Source organism: Schistocerca gregaria, chromosome 6 (genome assembly GCF_023897955.1).
Source record: "Schistocerca gregaria isolate iqSchGreg1 chromosome 6, iqSchGreg1.2, whole genome shotgun sequence".
Classification (NCBI taxonomy): Eukaryota; Metazoa; Arthropoda; class Insecta; order Orthoptera; family Acrididae; genus Schistocerca; species Schistocerca gregaria.
This window is the reverse complement of record NC_064925.1, coordinates 19,535,828-19,553,902: the sequence shown is the minus strand read 5'-3', so window position 1 is coordinate 19,553,902 and position 18,075 is coordinate 19,535,828. Positions and strand designations below refer to the sequence as shown.

At 26.4% G+C, this 18,075-nt stretch overlaps 1 long non-coding RNA gene across 1 annotated transcript in view; it reads left to right on the top strand.

Annotated features, from left to right (window-relative positions):
- LOC126278647 (uncharacterized) overlaps positions 1-18,075 on the top strand; it is a 93,472-nt gene that overhangs the window by 61,197 nt on the left and 14,200 nt on the right. The window lies entirely within an intron of this gene.

Sequence of the window (18,075 nt, the reverse complement as noted above, 5' to 3'; positions counted from 1 at the left end):
TTATAAATCTGGTCATCCCCAATTAGAGATCCGGGTTGGCCAAGTTCAGCACGAATAAGTATTCTTATTGATGTTCCTACTATTCCTGCTCATGCTCCAAATATGAAGTATAAAGTACCAATGTCCTTATGGTTTGTTGAGAATAATCATTTTTGCGGTAAGATGGCTGAATTTTAGGTGGTAGACTGTAAATCTACTTATGAGATGTTTTCTCTCTTATCATATTTAGGTCTTATATTCAATTATGATTCTAGACTGCAATTCTAGAGGTGTAAAATTTTACTAAGGCCTAAAAGATTATTCTTTTAATTATAACTTTGAAGGTTATTAGTTTGATTAACTTAAGTCCTTAGTATAATGAAATTAAGGTTGATGTTGAAATCAATCCTATTGTTGAAATTATTACTGTTATAGGAAGAATGATTCTTGATTTTTGGGACTTTATCTTTATAGATCACGAATTTTCTGTGTATGATATAATTAGAGCTGAGAATCTAATATGTATATAGTAGTAGAGTGTAATTGTAGTTAATACAACTATAATAGTTATAATAGTTGTTATATTGTTTTCTATTAATGATTGTATTACAATTCATTTTGGTAAGAATCCAAGGAATGGTGGTAGTCCACCTAAAGATAATAAAGATAAGAATATTATGAATTTAATTTCGGTTCTTATATTTCTGGCTGAATAAATTTGATTTATGAAAAATAAATTTATTTGCTTAAATAATAAAACTATAATTAATCTTAATAGTGAGTAAATAATGAAGTATAGTTCTCAGATGTTTTCTCTGACTGTTAATGATCTAATTATTCAACCTAGTTGTCTGACTGATGAATATGCTAAAAGTTGTCGTAAGGATGTTTGATTTAAACCTCCTATTGCCCCAATAATAATTCTTAAGATAATAATTGTTCAAATATAAGTTCTTAATTGAATACAATAAGATAAGACCATTATTGGGGCGATTTTTTGTCATGTTATTAATGTTAAACAATTATTTCATCTTGATGCTCCTATAACTTCTGGAAATCAGAAATGGAAAGGTGCAGCTCCAATCTTTAATAATAGTCTAGATCTAATTATTATTGATGGGATAAATTCTGTTTCCCATCCCATGGGATATTTTATTTGAATCAGCAAAATTGAAAATAATAATATTGTCGATGCTATTGCTTGGACAATAAAATATTTAATTGATGATTCATTTATTATTATATTTTTATTTCTTGTTAGGAGCGGAATAAATGAAAGTAAGTTGATCTCAAGTCCTATTCAAACCCCAAATCAGGAATTTGATGAAATGGACAGGATCGTTCCTATCATTAATGTTGATAGGAAGAGAAGTTTTGTAGAGTTGTTGGTCATTAAAAAGGAGAGGATTGATACCTCTATAAATGGGGTATGAACCCATTAGCTTGTTTAGCTTACCTTTTTACATTAAAGTGTATGATGCACGTTAGTTTTTGATACTAAAGGAGGTAGTTTAATTCTATCTTATGTAATTTTAATGAAGGTAATTTTATTTACTTTATTTACCCTATCAAGGTAACCCTTTAATCAGGCACTTCATTTATTTAATATATAAATCGAAAGTTTTTTTTTGAAATTCTTTTATGTATTATTTTGTTCAATTAGGATTAATTTATCCTGCTCATTTTTTTTTATATATATATATAATAAATAATTTATATTAATATATTACATTTAATTGAAATTAAAGTATTATAAGTTCATCTTACCATTATCAATTGATTATTTTAATGCAATTATTTACCTAGGATTATAGCTACTTATGTTTTTAGCTTAAAATAGGTTATTATAATATAATATATATAATAATATGTAATTTAATATTTAATATTATTATAATTGGATATAATAAATAAAAGTATTAATTTAAATATAAAATATTATAATTAATTTAAATAATTATATTAATTATAATAATATAATTATGTAAATTATCTATAATTAGATTATTTAACTAATATATATGAAAGTTAACTTAATATAAAAAAGAATTAATATTAATAACATATTATATTAAATTACATAATTGTATAAAATATATTTATTATATTATTTAATCTTTCTTTATTTATTAGTGAAAAGAAAGATTAAATAAGAAAGAATATAATACATTTATTGCTATACATGTTCCATATTAATCTTTAATTATATATAATAGAGAAGTTGTTGTGGTCATACATAGGGGCGTTCCTTTTTTTTTGTTAATGTTTGTGGTTTTTTTCTTTTTTTTTCTTTAAATATTTGAATCTTTTATTTTTTCCTGAATTGATAGATTTAAAATTTTCTTATTTTTTATTTTTAAAAGTTTTATTCTTGCTTGTTTATTCAGTTTTTCTTTGTATTATATGTAAGTTTTGTTAGACTAAATGTTCTTTTTGCAGTAATTTGATTTAATTATCAAGTGATTCTGGATTTAGCAATTGATTTAGTATCGGCATAATTCGTGCCAGCAGCCGCGGTTATACGATTGATACAAGTGAATATTATTGGTTAAAACAGTTGTTTATATTATTAGGGTTGAAATATAAATTTGTAAGGTGAAATGTTAAAATTTATTTGTGGCCCTTTTTATGAATCTGTGAAATTTAAATAATAAACTAGGATTAGATACCCTATTATTTTAAATGTTAATTATATTTACCAGGGTACTATTAGTTAAGGTCTTTAAACCCAAAGAATTTGGCGGTATCTCATTCCATTCAGAGGAACCTACCCCATGATTGATAATACACGATTTACTCTACTTAATTTATTTGTTTGTATATCTCCGTTATCAGAGAATCTTTTTAGAGTTATAATTCTCAAGATTTATAATTATAAAATATTTCAGGTCAAGGTGCAGCTTATAGTTAAGAGGAGGTGGGTTACAATAGATTTTTGTTTATAACGGATTTGATAGTGAAATACTGTTAATGAAGGTGGATTTGATAGTAATTTAATTTATTTAATTTAACTGATATTGGCTCTGAGATGTGTACACATCGCCCGTCGCTCTCATTATTGATTATTCTATTTTATTTTAAAGTAGCTTCAATTTAGATGAGATAAGTCGTAACATAGTAGATGTACTGGAAAGTGTATCTAGGAAGAGTTTCAAGATATAACTTATTAGTAAAGTGTTTCATTTACACTGAAAATTTTTCTGTGCAAATCAGGATATCTTGATTATTTATTTTATTATATTTATTTTTTGTTTATTTAATTATTTAATATAAATAATTTTATTGTATTTTTGTCTTAGTATATTTTATAGAATTGATTTTTTAAATTATAGTTTATTGGTAATGTAAGTGTTTTATGAAATATTATTTTAAATTTTTTTAGTAGATTTTATTTATTGTACCTTTTGTATCAGGGTTTATCAAAATTTTAGTATTTATTTTACTTGTCTCGATTTGGGTTGATTTATAAATAATTTATGGTTAATGTATCATAATTATTATTAAATTATTTATAGAAATGAGATGTTAATCGTTTCCCAAGATATCTAGTTTCTTAAGAAAAAATTTAATTTTTTAAAGTTATTTGTTTTTATTTAATTTTTTAAGTAAAAATATTAACTTATTTATTCTTTAAGGGATAAGCTTTGAAGTTAATAACCTATAATTTATTTTATAGAAATATAATAGTAAGCTTTAAACCAGCTATCTTTAAGATTACGTTTTAGTTCATTATTTTTTATTTTGATTTTATAAATATTTTAGGTTTTTTATTAAGATTATTAATTTAATTTTAAAATTTTTGTAATAATGATAGAATTAGTATATTTATTTGTATGAAATTTTTACCTTGTGAACTTATTATAAGGAACTAGGCAAAATTGATTTCCGCCTGTTTATCAAAAACATGTCCTCTTGTTTATATTTTGAGGTCTGGCCTGCTCACTGAGCGTATTTTTAAAGAGCCGCGGTATTTTGACCGTGCAAAGGTAGCATAATCATTAGTCTCTTAATTAGTGGCTGGAATGAATGGCTTGACGAGAAATCAACTGTCTCTTAATAAATTTTTGAATTTAACTTTTGAGTCAAAAGGCTTAAATTCTTCTTTAGGACGAGAAGACCCTATAGAGCTTGACATTTTACTTTTATATAGTTTTTTGTTTGTCTTTCTATATTTAATGATGATGTTTTGTTGGGGTGACATGAAGAATAGATAAACTCTTCATTATTATATCATTTATTTATGTTTGTTATTTTGATCCATAATTTATGATCATAAGATTAAGTTACCTTAGGGATAACAGCGTAATTGTTTTTGAGAGCTCATATCGACAAAGCAGATTGCGACCTCGATGTTGGATTAAGAAAAATTTTGGGTGCAGGAGCCCAATGATTAGGTCTGTTCGACCTTTAAATTCTTACATGATCTGAGTTCAGACCGGCGTGAGCCAGGTCGGTTTCTATCCTAAGATTGTTAATCCATATTAGTACGAAAGGACCATATGGTTAAAATATTTCTTGTTATATTGATTAATATTAATTTATTTACTATTTTGACAGATTAATGTGTTGAATTTAGAATTCATTTATGTAGATTTTTTCTACAAATAGTATTGATACCTTATGATTTATTTATATTTATTTTGAATTTTCTTTTATTGGTTATTTGTGTTTTAATTAGTGTTGCCTTTTTAACTTTATTAGAGCGTAAGGTTTTAGGTTATATTCAGATTCGAAAGGGTCCAAATAAGGTAGGTTTTGTTGGAATTCCTCAGCCATTTAGAGATGCTATTAAGTTAATTTGTAAGGAGCAGCCAATTCCTATTATATCTAATTACCTACTTTATTATTTTTCCCCTGTTTTTAATTTAATGATTTCTTTAGCCGTTTGAGTAATTTTTCCTTATTTAACTTATATGTGTTCTTTTTCTTATGGATTTTTATTTTTTTTATGTTGTACTAGATTAGGTGTTTATACTGTTATAATTGCTGGTTGATCTTCTAATTCAAATTATTCTTTATTAGGTTCTCTTCGTTCTGTTGCTCAAACAATTTCTTATGAAGTTAGTTTAGCTTTAATTTTATTGTCTTTAATTATTTTAATTGGTAGTTTTAATATGTTTGATTTTATAAACTATCAGCTTTATTGTGGATTTATTATTATTTCTTTTCCTTTAGCTTTAGCTTGTTTTGCTTCTTGCTTAGCTGAAACTAATCGTACTCCTTTTGATTTTGCTGAAAGGGAATCTGAGTTAGTTTCAGGATTTAATATTGAGTATGGTGTGGGTGGTTTTACTTTAATATTTTTAGCTGAATATACTAGAATTGTCTTCATAAGAATGTTATTGGCTTTAATTTTTTTGGGCGGTGATTTTTATTCTTTTATATTTTTTATTAAGCTTGCTATTATATCTTTTGGTTTTATTTGGGTTCGTGGAACATTACCACGGTTCCGTTATGATAAATTAATGTACTTAGCTTGAAAAAGTTTTTTACCTTTATCTTTGAATTTTTTTATTTTCTTTGTTGGTTTAAAGATTTTATTTATCTCATTTGTTTAGTGAAATTTTTTGAGAAAAGTTAATAGAAGAGTTAAACTTCTAATTTTATGTTTTCAAAACATATGCTTTTCCTAAGCTAATTAACTTTATTCCTTAATTAATTTATCTCATGCATTTGCGACATGGACATTAATTAAGAAATATGTGAAGTAAATAATTGTTAAGATTTGACCTGTTATAATATAAGGTTCTTCAACAGGTCGTTTACCAATTCACGTTAGTAAGCATACAACAACTACTATAATTCAGAATAAAATTTGATTAATAGGGTAAAATTGAATGCCTCGGAATGGTGTTTTATTATAAAATGGTAAAATTATTAAGATTCTAATTGATAAAAATAATGCAATAACACCTCCTAACTTATTAGGGATAGATCGTAGAATTGCATATGCAAATAGGAAATATCATTCTGGTTGAATGTGAACTGGTGTTACTAATGGGTTGGCAGGTACAAAGTTATCTGGATCTCCTAATAGGTAAGGATTAATTAAACATAGTATAATTAATAATGATGTTATTATTACAAATGTAATAGAATCCTTAAAGGTAAAGTATGGATGGAATGGAATTTTTTCAATATCTCCATTTAGTCCAAGAGGATTATTAGTTCCTGTTTGGTGAAGAAAAAATAAATGAATTGCTGCTATAGCAGCAATAATAAATGGTAATACAAAATGGAATGTGAAGAATCGATTTAATGTTGCATTATCAACAGCGAATCCTCCTCATACTCATTGGACTAAATCTGTTCCTAAGTATGGGATTGCTGATAATAAATTAGTAATTACTGTTGCACCTCAAAAAGATATTTGGCCTCAGGGTAAGACATATCCTATAAATGCAGTTGCTATAACTAAAAATAAAATCACTGTACCAATTATTCAGGTATGTATATATATATATATATAAGATCCATAGTAAATTCCCCGTCCTACATGTAAGTAAATACAAATAAAAAATATAGATGCTCCATTTGCGTGTAAGGTTCGGATAATTCAACCATTATTTACGTCTCGGCAGATGTGTACTACACTACTGAATGCTATTTCAATATTTGATGTATAATGTATAGCTAAAAATAGTCCAGTTACGATTTGAATTACCAAACATAACCCTAATAGGGATCAAAAATTTCATCAAAATGAAATATTTGTTGGGGCAGGTAAGTCAATTAAAGAGTTATTAATAATTTTAATTAAAGGATGTCTTAATCGTAAGGGTTTATTCATTAGTAATTATCTTATTTTACGAATAGGTCCCTGATTAATATTGGTGATTTTAACAACTGCTAGTAGTGCTAAAAATAAATAAATTATTATTATTATTGTAATAATGAATGTTGGTCTATTATATAATTTTTCTAAAGATATTGTTATTTCTTGATAATTGATTGAATTATCTATATTTATAGTTTCGGTGTTTTTGAAAAAGTCTATAAATATAGATATATCTAGAATAATTAATATTAATATGATAAATACTCACATTATTAATGTAATAATTATAGTGATTGATTTAGGCTGAAATATTTCGTTTGATGCAATTCTTGTAATGTAAATAAATAATACTAGTATACCACCAAGAAATGTTAAAAATAAAATATATGATAATCAATATCTTTCTATTATTGTTCCTGTTATTAATCCAACTAGGAAGGTTTGAAGGATACTAAAAAGCATTATTGATATTGGGTGTCTTAAATTAATAAAATTAATATTTATTACATTTGATAATGATATAATTATTATTTTGATCATTTCAGGGGTTAGTTTATTTAAAATACCGGTTTTGGGGACCGATGATGGAAGCTTTTGCCACCTCTGAAGTTTTAAAAGTGGGGGCTGGACTTATTTCCGGTTTACAAGACCGGCGTTTTTTTTTAAACTATTAAAACTAATGATTATATTCTCTATTTTTACTTCTTTATTGATTTATTTTGTTGGTGTTTGTGTTTTTTCTTCTAAACGTAAACATTTATTAATGGTTCTTTTGAGATTAGAATATATTGTTCTTTCTTTATTTATGTTACTTATTGTTTTTCTTATTGAGTTTGATTATGATTATTTTTTTCCTGTTTTTTTTTTAGTTTTTTCTGTTTGTGAGGGTGCTTTAGGTCTTTCTATTTTAGTTTCAATAATTCGTTCTCATGGTAATGATTTTTTTAATTCTTTTGGTTTATCTTTATGTTAAAGTATTTATTTATAACTATTTTTTTGATCCCTCTTTGTTTATTAAATAATTGTTGATGGTTGGTTCATTCTTTAATGTTTCTGTCGGGTTTTGTTTTTATAATTTGTGTTTATTCATATGCTGATTTGAATATAATTAGATATTATTTTGGTATTGATTATTTTTCTTTTAGTTTAATTTTATTTAGTTTTTGGATTTGTTCTTTAATAATCACTGCTAGAGGTTCAGTTTATTTAAGTTCATATCATTCTAATTTTTTTGTTTTTATGGTTTTGATTTTAATAATTATGCTTTATTGTTCATTTGCTAGATTAAGTCTTCTTTCTTTTTATATTTTTTTTGAGGCTAGATTAGTTCCTACTTTACTTTTAATTTTGGGTTGGGGTTATCAACCTGAGCGTTTGCAGGCTGGTGTTTATTTAATTTTTTATCCTTTGGTTGCTAGATTACCTTTATTATTAGTTTTATTTAAGGTTTATGATTTTTCTAATACTTTATATTTTCCTTTATTGGTTGATTTTGGTTCTTATTATTTTATGTTTTATGTATTTATAATTTGCGCTTTTTTAGTTGAGATACCTATGTTTTTGGTTCATTTATGACTTCCTAAGGCTCATGTAGAGGCCCCTATTTCAGGTAGAATCATTCTTGCTGGTGTTTTATTAAAGTTAGGTGGTTATGGTATTTTTCGTGTTATAAAGGTTATTTCTTATTTGGGTTTAAAGTTTAATTATTTTTGATTGTCTTTAGGTTTATCTGGGGGTGTTATTGTAAGATTTATTTGTTTTCGTCAGGTTGATTTAAAGTCTTTAATTGCATATTCTTCTGTTGCTCATATAAGAATGGTTATTGGTGGATTGATGACTATGAATTGATGAGGTTGTGTAGGTTCTCTTTCTCTAATGGTTGGTCATGGTTTATGTTCTTCTGGTTTATTTTGTTTATCTAATATTATTTATGAACGTTTAGGTAGACGAAGATTATTAATTAACAAGGGTATAATTAATTTGATGCCAAGAATGGCTTTATGATGATTTCTTTTAAGATCATCAAATATGGCTGCTCCTCCTTCTTTAAATTTGGTAGGTGAAATTAGATTATTAAATAGAATTATATCTTGATCTTCTTTTAGATTCTTTGCTTTGATTTTTTTATCTTTTTTTAGAGCTGTTTATACTTTGTATATATATTCTTATTCTCAGCATGGGAATTATTATTCTGGTGTTTATACTTGTTCTCTTGGTTATTTTCGTGAATATCATCTTTTACTTTTACATTGATTGCCTTTAAATATTCTCTGTTTAAAGGGTGAATATTTCTTTGTTTAGTTTGCTTAAGTATTTTAATTAAAAATATTGTTTTGTGGAATCAATGATATGAAGTTTTTCATCTTAGGCCGTGAATTTATTTTCTATTTGTTCTTTGAGTTTTTTTTTCTTTGTTTATTTCGAGAACTATAATTTTTATTTTAGGTATTTATTATTTAATAATTGATTATAGAGTTTTTGTTGAGTGAGAGCTTTTCAAATTAAATGGTTCTATAGTTGTTATAACTTTAATTTTGGATTGAATATCTCTTATTTTTATATCTTTTGTTATATATATTTCTTCTTTGGTTATTTATTATAGAGAGGATTATATATCTGGTGAAAAGAATATAAATCGTTTTATTATTATTGTTTTAATATTTATTCTTTCTATAGGTTTTTTAATTATTAGTCCTAATTTAATTAGAATTTTATTAGGTTGAGATGGTTTAGGTTTAATTTCTTATTGTTTAGTTATTTATTATCAAAATGTAAAATCTTATAGTGCTGGTATATTAACTGCACTTTCTAATCGTATTGGTGATGTTGCTATTTTAATTTCTATTGCATGAATGTTAAATTTTGGTGGTTGAAATTATATTTATTATTATGATTTTATTTCTAATTCTTTTGAAATAAAGCTCATTACTATATTAATTGTTTTAGCAGCTATAACTAAGAGAGCTCAGATTCCTTTCTCTTCATGACTTCCTGCTGCTATAGCAGCTCCTACTCCTGTTTCTGCTTTAGTTCATTCTTCTACTCTTGTTACTGCTGGTGTTTATTTATTAATTCGTTTTAGACCAATATTGGATACTTATAATTGTGGTTGATTTTTACTTTTAATTGGTTGTATAACTATATTTATGGCTGGATTGGGCGCTAATTTTGAGTTTGATTTAAAGAAGATTATTGCTCTTTCTACTTTAAGACAACTTGGTTTAATAATAAGAATTTTGACTATAGGTTATCCAAAGCTTGCATTTTTTCATTTATTGGCTCATGCTTTATTTAAGGCATTATTATTTATATGTGCAGGTTCAATAATTCATAATTTGAAGGATTCTCAGGATATTCGTTTTATAGGATCAATTGTTAATTTCATACCTTTAACTTCAGTTTCTAGTTTATCTTTGTGTGGAATACCTTTTTTAGCGGGATTTTATTCAAAGGATTTAATTCTTGAGATGGTTTGTTTAAGATGAATTAATTGTTTAATTTTTTCTTTATTTTTTTCTACTGGTTTAACTGCTTCTTATTCTTTTCGTTTGTTTTATTATTCAATATCTGGTGATAATAATTTTTATTCTAGATTTTCTTTTGATGATAAGGGTTATTATATTTCATTTGGAATAATTGGTCTATTGTTTGTTGCTGTTTTTGGTGGTAGTCTTTTATCTTGATTAATTTTTCCTATTCCTCATGTGATTGCTTTACCTTATTATTTAAAGTTTTTAACTATTACAGTTGTTATTTTAGGTGCTTATTTAGGTTATCTTATTTCTAATTTTGATTTTTCTCATAATTTATTTTCTTTAAGTATACTTTCTTTTGTTAGATTTGCTGGTTCTATATGATTTATACCTTTTCTTTCAACTAAGTTTATTAGATATATTCCTTTAAAAATAGGTTATTATTCATCTAAGTCATTTGATTATGGTTGAGGTGAATTACTTGGTGGTCAAGGTTTATATAGATTATTTATTTATTTAATTGGTTATATTCAAGGTTGATATGATTCTAATTTCAAGATTTATCTTTTAACTTTTATTTTTTGAATATTTATTTTGGTAATATTGTTTTTCGTTTACTTAAATAGCTTATAATTAGAGCGTGACACTGAAGATGTTAAGGAAGTATTTTTACTTTTAAGTATTTATAAATATAGATATATTATTTTTACAGTGAAAATGTAATGTTTTATTTAAACTATATAAATTCTAGAAATGTTAACGGAGTTTAACCGCTAATATAAAAAGTTAGCAGCTTTCATATTGGCTTTACATTTCCTTAATTGGAACTATTATAGTTCAATTATATTATTAACAGTAATACGCCTCTTTTTGGCTTCAATTAATAAGAATAAGGGTAGTACATACCAATCTTCCAGGTCGAAACTGACTGCAATATTTCGCTTCTTATTCTATTTAAGGTTGATTGATAATATCAATACTTTTTGAATGCAACCCAAATGTTATATTTAACTACAACCCTTTATTCTGCTCATTGTAATGCTCCTTGGTTTCATTCATGGTATAGTCCTCCTAATAGAACTAGAATAAAAAATATTGTTGATACTGTTCAGATTATAATGTCTGAAGTTTTAAAAATAATTACAATTGGTAGAATTAGTGCAATTTCTACATCAAAAATTAAAAAGAGTACTGCAATTAGGAAGAATCGTATTGAGAATGGTATTCGTGCTGATCTTTTTGGATCAAACCCACATTCAACTGGTGATCTTTTTTCTCGATCATTAATTAATTTTTTTGATAGTGTTGTTGCCAGGATTATAACAATTATTGGAATAATAAATCTAATGAAAACTCTTGTTGATAGAATTAGAATTGTTTTTCTTGATTTATATCAAGTTTTCTGATTGGAAGTCAAATGTACTATTTATACTAGAAAAACAATTATCTACCTCATCAATAAATAGAGATATATAAGAATAATCATACTACGTCTACGAAGTGTCAGTATCATGCTGCTGCTTCAAATCCAAAGTGATGTCTTGGTGAAAATTGATTTATTGAGTGTCGAAGTAGACATGTTGATAAAAAGATTGTTCCAATAATTACGTGTAAACCATGGAATCCTGTTGCAACAAAGAATGTTGATCCATAAACTGCATCTGCAATGGTAAAAGGTGCTTCTCAATATTCATATGCTTGAAGTATTGTAAAGTATAGTCCTAATAACACTGCGAAGAATAATCCTTGTAGTGCTTGAGTATGACTAGATTCCATTAAACTATGATGTGCTCAAGTTACTGTTACTCCTGATGCTAAAAGAATAGCTGTATTAAGTAATGGAATTTGTATAGGGTTAAAGGGTTGAATTCATATGGGAGGTCATAGTATTCCTAGTTCAATTGTTGGTGCTAATCTTCTTCTAAAGAATGCTCAAAAAAAAGAAACGAAAAATAATACCTCTGATGCAATAAATAAAATTATTCCTCATCGTAATCCAATTGATACAAATCCTGTATGTAATCCTTGATATGTTCCTTCTCGTACTACATCTCGTCATCATTGAATAATAGTTAGTAGGGTAATTCCAAATCCAATTATGAATAAGTTAATATTAAATAGGTGGAATCATTTTGCTAGTCCTGATACTAGGACTATTGCTCCAATTGCTCCTGTTAATGGTCAAGGTCTATAGTCTACTAAGTGGAATGGGTGGTTTGAGTGAGTTGTTAACATAGGTTTAATATACTTCTCTAGAATATAGAGTTCTTAGAATTGAGAAAACATAGGCTTGAATTATTGCTACTGCTGATTCTAGAATTAATAGAAGTATTTGTCCAATAATTAGTAATGAGATTAAGTTTATTGCTATAGATGGTCCTGTGTTTCCTAATAAGGTTAATAATAAGTGTCCTGCAATTATATTTGCTGCCAACCGTACTGCTAATGTACCTGGTCGAATAACATTACTAATTGTTTCAATTAGTACTATAAATGATATTAATGCAGGCGGTGTACCTTGTGGTACAAGGTGTGTAAATATATGATTAGTATGGTTAATTTATCCAAATAATATAAATCTTAGCCATATAGGTAGGGCAATTGCAAATGTTAATGCTAAATGTCTTGTTCTAGTAAAAATATAAGGGAATAATCCTATGAAATTGTTAAATAATATTATAATAAAAATTGAGATGAAAATGAATGTTGTTCGATTAAATGATTTTGGTCCAAGAAGTGTTTTAAAATCATTATGTAAGGTTAAATTTAGTTTATTTCAGATAATGTTAATTCGTGATGGTGTAAGTCAAAATAGTGATGGGATTAATAATAGTCCTAGAAATGTTCTAGTTCAATTGAATGATAAATTAAAGATGTTAGTTGATGGGTCAAATGTTGAGAATAGATTTGTTATCATTTTCAATTTAAGTTTTTTATTTCAATTGTTCCTTTTTCTGCTCTTTTAATAAGGTTAGGTTTAAATGAGAAGAAGTTTATTTGATTAAACAAGATTAATGTAGCTGAAAATATAATGAATAGTGAGAATCATATAAGAGGGGATATTTGAGGGATTTGGATATAATTTCCCCATCAGAAGTAGTCGTTAATTTACTATTATTTGGTTTAAGAGACCATTACTTACTTTCAGTCATCTGATGAATTTCAAGGTGTACTAATTTTTTTTAGTTACTTTAGATTGACACTCTAATGTTATTTATTTTAACTAACTCCTTAAATTATCTTAGATAATCACTTAATAAATAAATTTACTGAAGTTCTTTCAATTACAATTGGTATAAATCTGTGGTTTGCTCCACAGATTTCTGAGCATTGTCCAAAGAATAATCCAGGTCGATTTATTGTGAATGTTCCTTGATTTAACCGACCTGGCGTTGCATCAATTTTAACCCCTAAAGCAGGAACTGCTCATGAGTGTAGAACATCTGATGCTCTTGTTAATACTCGTACTTCTGTATTTATTGGTAGGATTGTTCGGTTATCTACATCTAGTAGTCGGAATCCATCATTTTCTAGGTCTTGTTCTGGTGTTATATAAGTGTCAAATTCTACGTCTATGAAGTCTGAATATTCATATCTTCAATATCATTGTCGTCCAATGGTTTTAATTGTAATTATTGCATCTACTGAATCATCAAGTAAATATAATAGTCGTAATGATGGAAGGGCAATAAAAATTAATGTAATTGCTGGTAAAGCTGTTCAGATTGTTTCAATTAAATGTCCATGAAGTATATTACGGTTAGTATAGGCAATAAATAATATATAACTTAGGGCATAACCTACAATTACTGTAATTAATAATAATACGACCATAGTATGATCATGAAAGAATGATAATTGCTCCATTAATGGTGAAGCTCCCTCTTGAAGAGATAAATTTGATCATGTTGCCATTAATAAATATTTTCTAATAAAAGGTCAAACCTTTATTTGTAGAGCTTAAATCTACTGCACTAATCTGCCATATTAGAATCTAGAGATTAATGGTAATTCTGAGTAACTATGTTCTGCAGGAGGGTTATTTTGTAGTCATTCTGTTGATCTTCTTATGTTAGCTCTAAATATAATTGCTCGGTTTGTAATCATTCTTTCTCATATAATTACAATGAATATAATGATTCCTACAATAGAAATTGTAGACCCAATTCTTGATACTACGTTTCATGATGTATATGCGTCTGGGTAGTCAGAGTATCGTCGAGGTATTCCTGCTAATGCTAGGAAGTGTTGAGGAAAGAATGTTAAATTTACTCCAATGAATATAATTGTAAATTGGATTTTTAATCATGTATTATTTATAGTTAATCCTGTAAATAGTGGATATCATTGAATGACACCTCCTATAATTGCAAATACTGCTCCTATAGATAATACATAATGAAAGTGGGCTACTACATAATATGTATCATGTAATCAATATCAAATGATGAATTTGCTAATACTAATCCTGTTAATCCACCAATTGTAAATAGGAAAATAAATCCTAGAGCTCATAATAATGGTGGATTGAACTTGAATTTAGTTCCATATAATGTAGCTAATCATCTAAATACCTTAATTCCTGTAGGTACAGCAATAATTATTGTTGCTGATGTAAAATATGCTCGTGTGTCAACATCCATTCCTACTGTAAATATATGATGTGCTCATACAATAAATCCTATTAGTCCAATTGATAGTATAGCATAAATTATACCTAATGTTCCAAATGATTCAATTTTTCCTCTTTCTTGACATACAATATGTGAAATAATTCCGAACCCCGGTAGAATTAAAATATAAACTTCTGGGTGTCCAAAGAATCAAAATAGATGTTGATATAGAATTGGGTCACCCCCTCCTGCAGGGTCAAAGAATGATGTATTTAAATTTCGATCTGTTAATAATATAGTAATAGCTTCTGCTAAAACTGGAAGTGAAAGAAGGAGAAGTAATGCTGTAATAGCTACAGATCATACAAATAAAGGTGTTTGATCTAAAGTTATACTTTCTGATCGTATATTAATTGCTGTTGTAATGAAATTCACTGCACCAAGAATAGATGATACACCTGCTAAGTGCAGTGAAAAAATAGCTAGATCTACAGATGCACCCCCGTGTGCAATAGCTCCTGCTAGAGGAGGGTAAACTGTTCATCCTGTACCAGCACCATTATCTACTATAGAAGATGTAAGAAGAAGGGTTAGTGAAGGTGGTAGTAATCAAAAACTTATATTATTTATTCGTGGAAATGCTATATCTGGTGCACCAATTATTAGTGGAACAAGTCAATTACCAAATCCACCAATTATAATAGGTATTACTATAAAGAAAATTATTACGAATGCGTGAGCTGTAATAATAACATTATAAATCTGGTCATCCCCAATTAGAGATCCGGGTTGGCCAAGTTCAGCACGAATAAGTATTCTTATTGATGTTCCTACTATTCCTGCTCATGCTCCAAGTATGAAGTATAAAGTACCAATGTCCTTATGGTTTGTTGAGAATAATCATTTTTGCGGTAAGATGGCTGAATTTTAGGTGGTAGACTGTAAATCTACTTATGAGATGTTTTCTCTCTTATCATATTTAGGTCTTATATTCAATTATGATTCTAGACTGCAATTCTAGAGGTGTAAAATTTTACTAAGGCCTAAAAGATTATTCTTTTAATTATAACTTTGAAGGTTATTAGTTTGATTAACTTAAGTCCTTAGTATAATGAAATTAAGGTTGATGTTGAAATCAATCCTATTGTTGAAATTATTACTGTTATAGGAAGAATGATTCTTGATTTTTGGGACTTTATCTTTATAGATCACGAATTTTCTGTGTATGATATAATTAGAGCTGAGAATCTAATACGTATATAGTAGTAGAGTGTAATTGTAGTTAATACAACTATAATAGTTATAATGGTTGTTATATTGTTTTCTATTAATGATTGTATTACAATTCATTTTGGTAAGAATCCAAGGAATGGTGGTAGTCCACCTAAAGATAATAAAGATAAGAATATTATGAATTTAATTTCGGTTCTTATATTTCTGGCTGAATAAATTTGATTTATGAAAAATAAATTTATTTGCTTAAATAATAAAACTATAATTAATCTTAATAGTGAGTAAATAATGAAGTATAGTTCTCAGATGTTTTCTCTGACTGTTAATGATCTAATTATTCAACCTAGTTGTCTGACTGATGAATATGCTAAAAGTTGTCGTAAGGATGTTTGATTTAAACCTCCTATTGCCCCAATAATAATTCTTAAGATAATAATTGTTCAAATATAAGTTCTTAATTGAATACAATAAGATAAGACCATTATTGGGGCGATTTTTTGTCATGTTATTAATGTTAAACAATTATTTCATCTTGATGCTCCTATAACTTCTGGAAATCAGAAATGGAAAGGTGCAGCTCCAATCTTTAATAATAGTCTAGATCTAATTATTATTGATGGGATAAATTCTGTTTCCCATCCCATGGGATATTTTATTTGAATCAGCAAAATTGAAAATAATAATATTGTCGATGCTATTGCTTGGACAATAAAATATTTAATTGATGATTCATTTATTATTATATTTTTATTTCTTGTTAGGAGCGGAATAAATGAAAGTAAGTTGATCTCAAGTCCTATTCAAACCCCAAATCAGGAATTTGATGAAATGGACAGGATCGTTCCTATCATTAATGTTGATAGGAAGAGAAGTTTTGTAGAGTTGTTGGTCATTAAAAAGGAGAGGATTGATACCTCTATAAATGGGGTATGAACCCATTAGCTTGTTTAGCTTACCTTTTTACATTAAAGTGTATGATGCACGTTAGTTTTTGATACTAAAGGAGGTAGTTTAATTCTATCTTATGTAATTTTAATGAAGGTAATTTTATTTACTTTATTTACCCTATCAAGGTAACCCTTTAATCAGGCACTTCATTTATTTAATATATAAATCGAAAGTTTTTTTTTGAAATTCTTTTATGTATTATTTTGTTCAATTAGGATTAATTTATCCTGCTCATTTTTTTTTATATATATATATAATAAATAATTTATATTAATATATTACATTTAATTGAAATTAAAGTATTATAAGTTCATCTTACCATTATCAATTGATTATTTTAATGCAATTATTTACCTAGGATTATAGCTACTTATGTTTTTAGCTTAAAATAGGTTATTATAATATAATATATATAATAATATGTAATTTAATATTTAATATTATTATAATTGGATATAATAAATAAAATTATTAATTTAAATATAAAATATTATAATTAATTTAAATAATTATATTAATTATAATAATATAATTATGTAAATTATCTATAATTAGATTATTTAACTAATATATATGAAAGTTAACTTAATATAAAAAAGAATTCATATTAATAACATATTATATTAAATTACATAATTGTATAAAATATATTTATTATATTATTTAATCTTTCTTTATTTATTAGTGAAAAGAAAGATTAAATAAGAAAGAATATAATACATTTATTGCTATACATGTTACATATTAATCTTTAATTATATATAATAGAGAAGTTGTTGTGGTCATACATAGGGGCGTTCCTTTTTTTTTGTTAATGTTTGTGGTTTTTTTCTTTTTTTTTCTTTAAATATTTGAATCTTTTATTTTTTCCTGAATTGATAGATTTAAAATTTTCTTATTTTTTATTTTTAAAAGTTTTATTCTTGCTTGTTTATTCAGTTTTTCTTTGTATTATATGTAAGTTTTGTTAGACTAAATGTTCTTTTTGCAGTAATTTGATTTAATTATCAAGTGATTCTGGATTTAGCAATTGATTTAGTATCGGCATAAT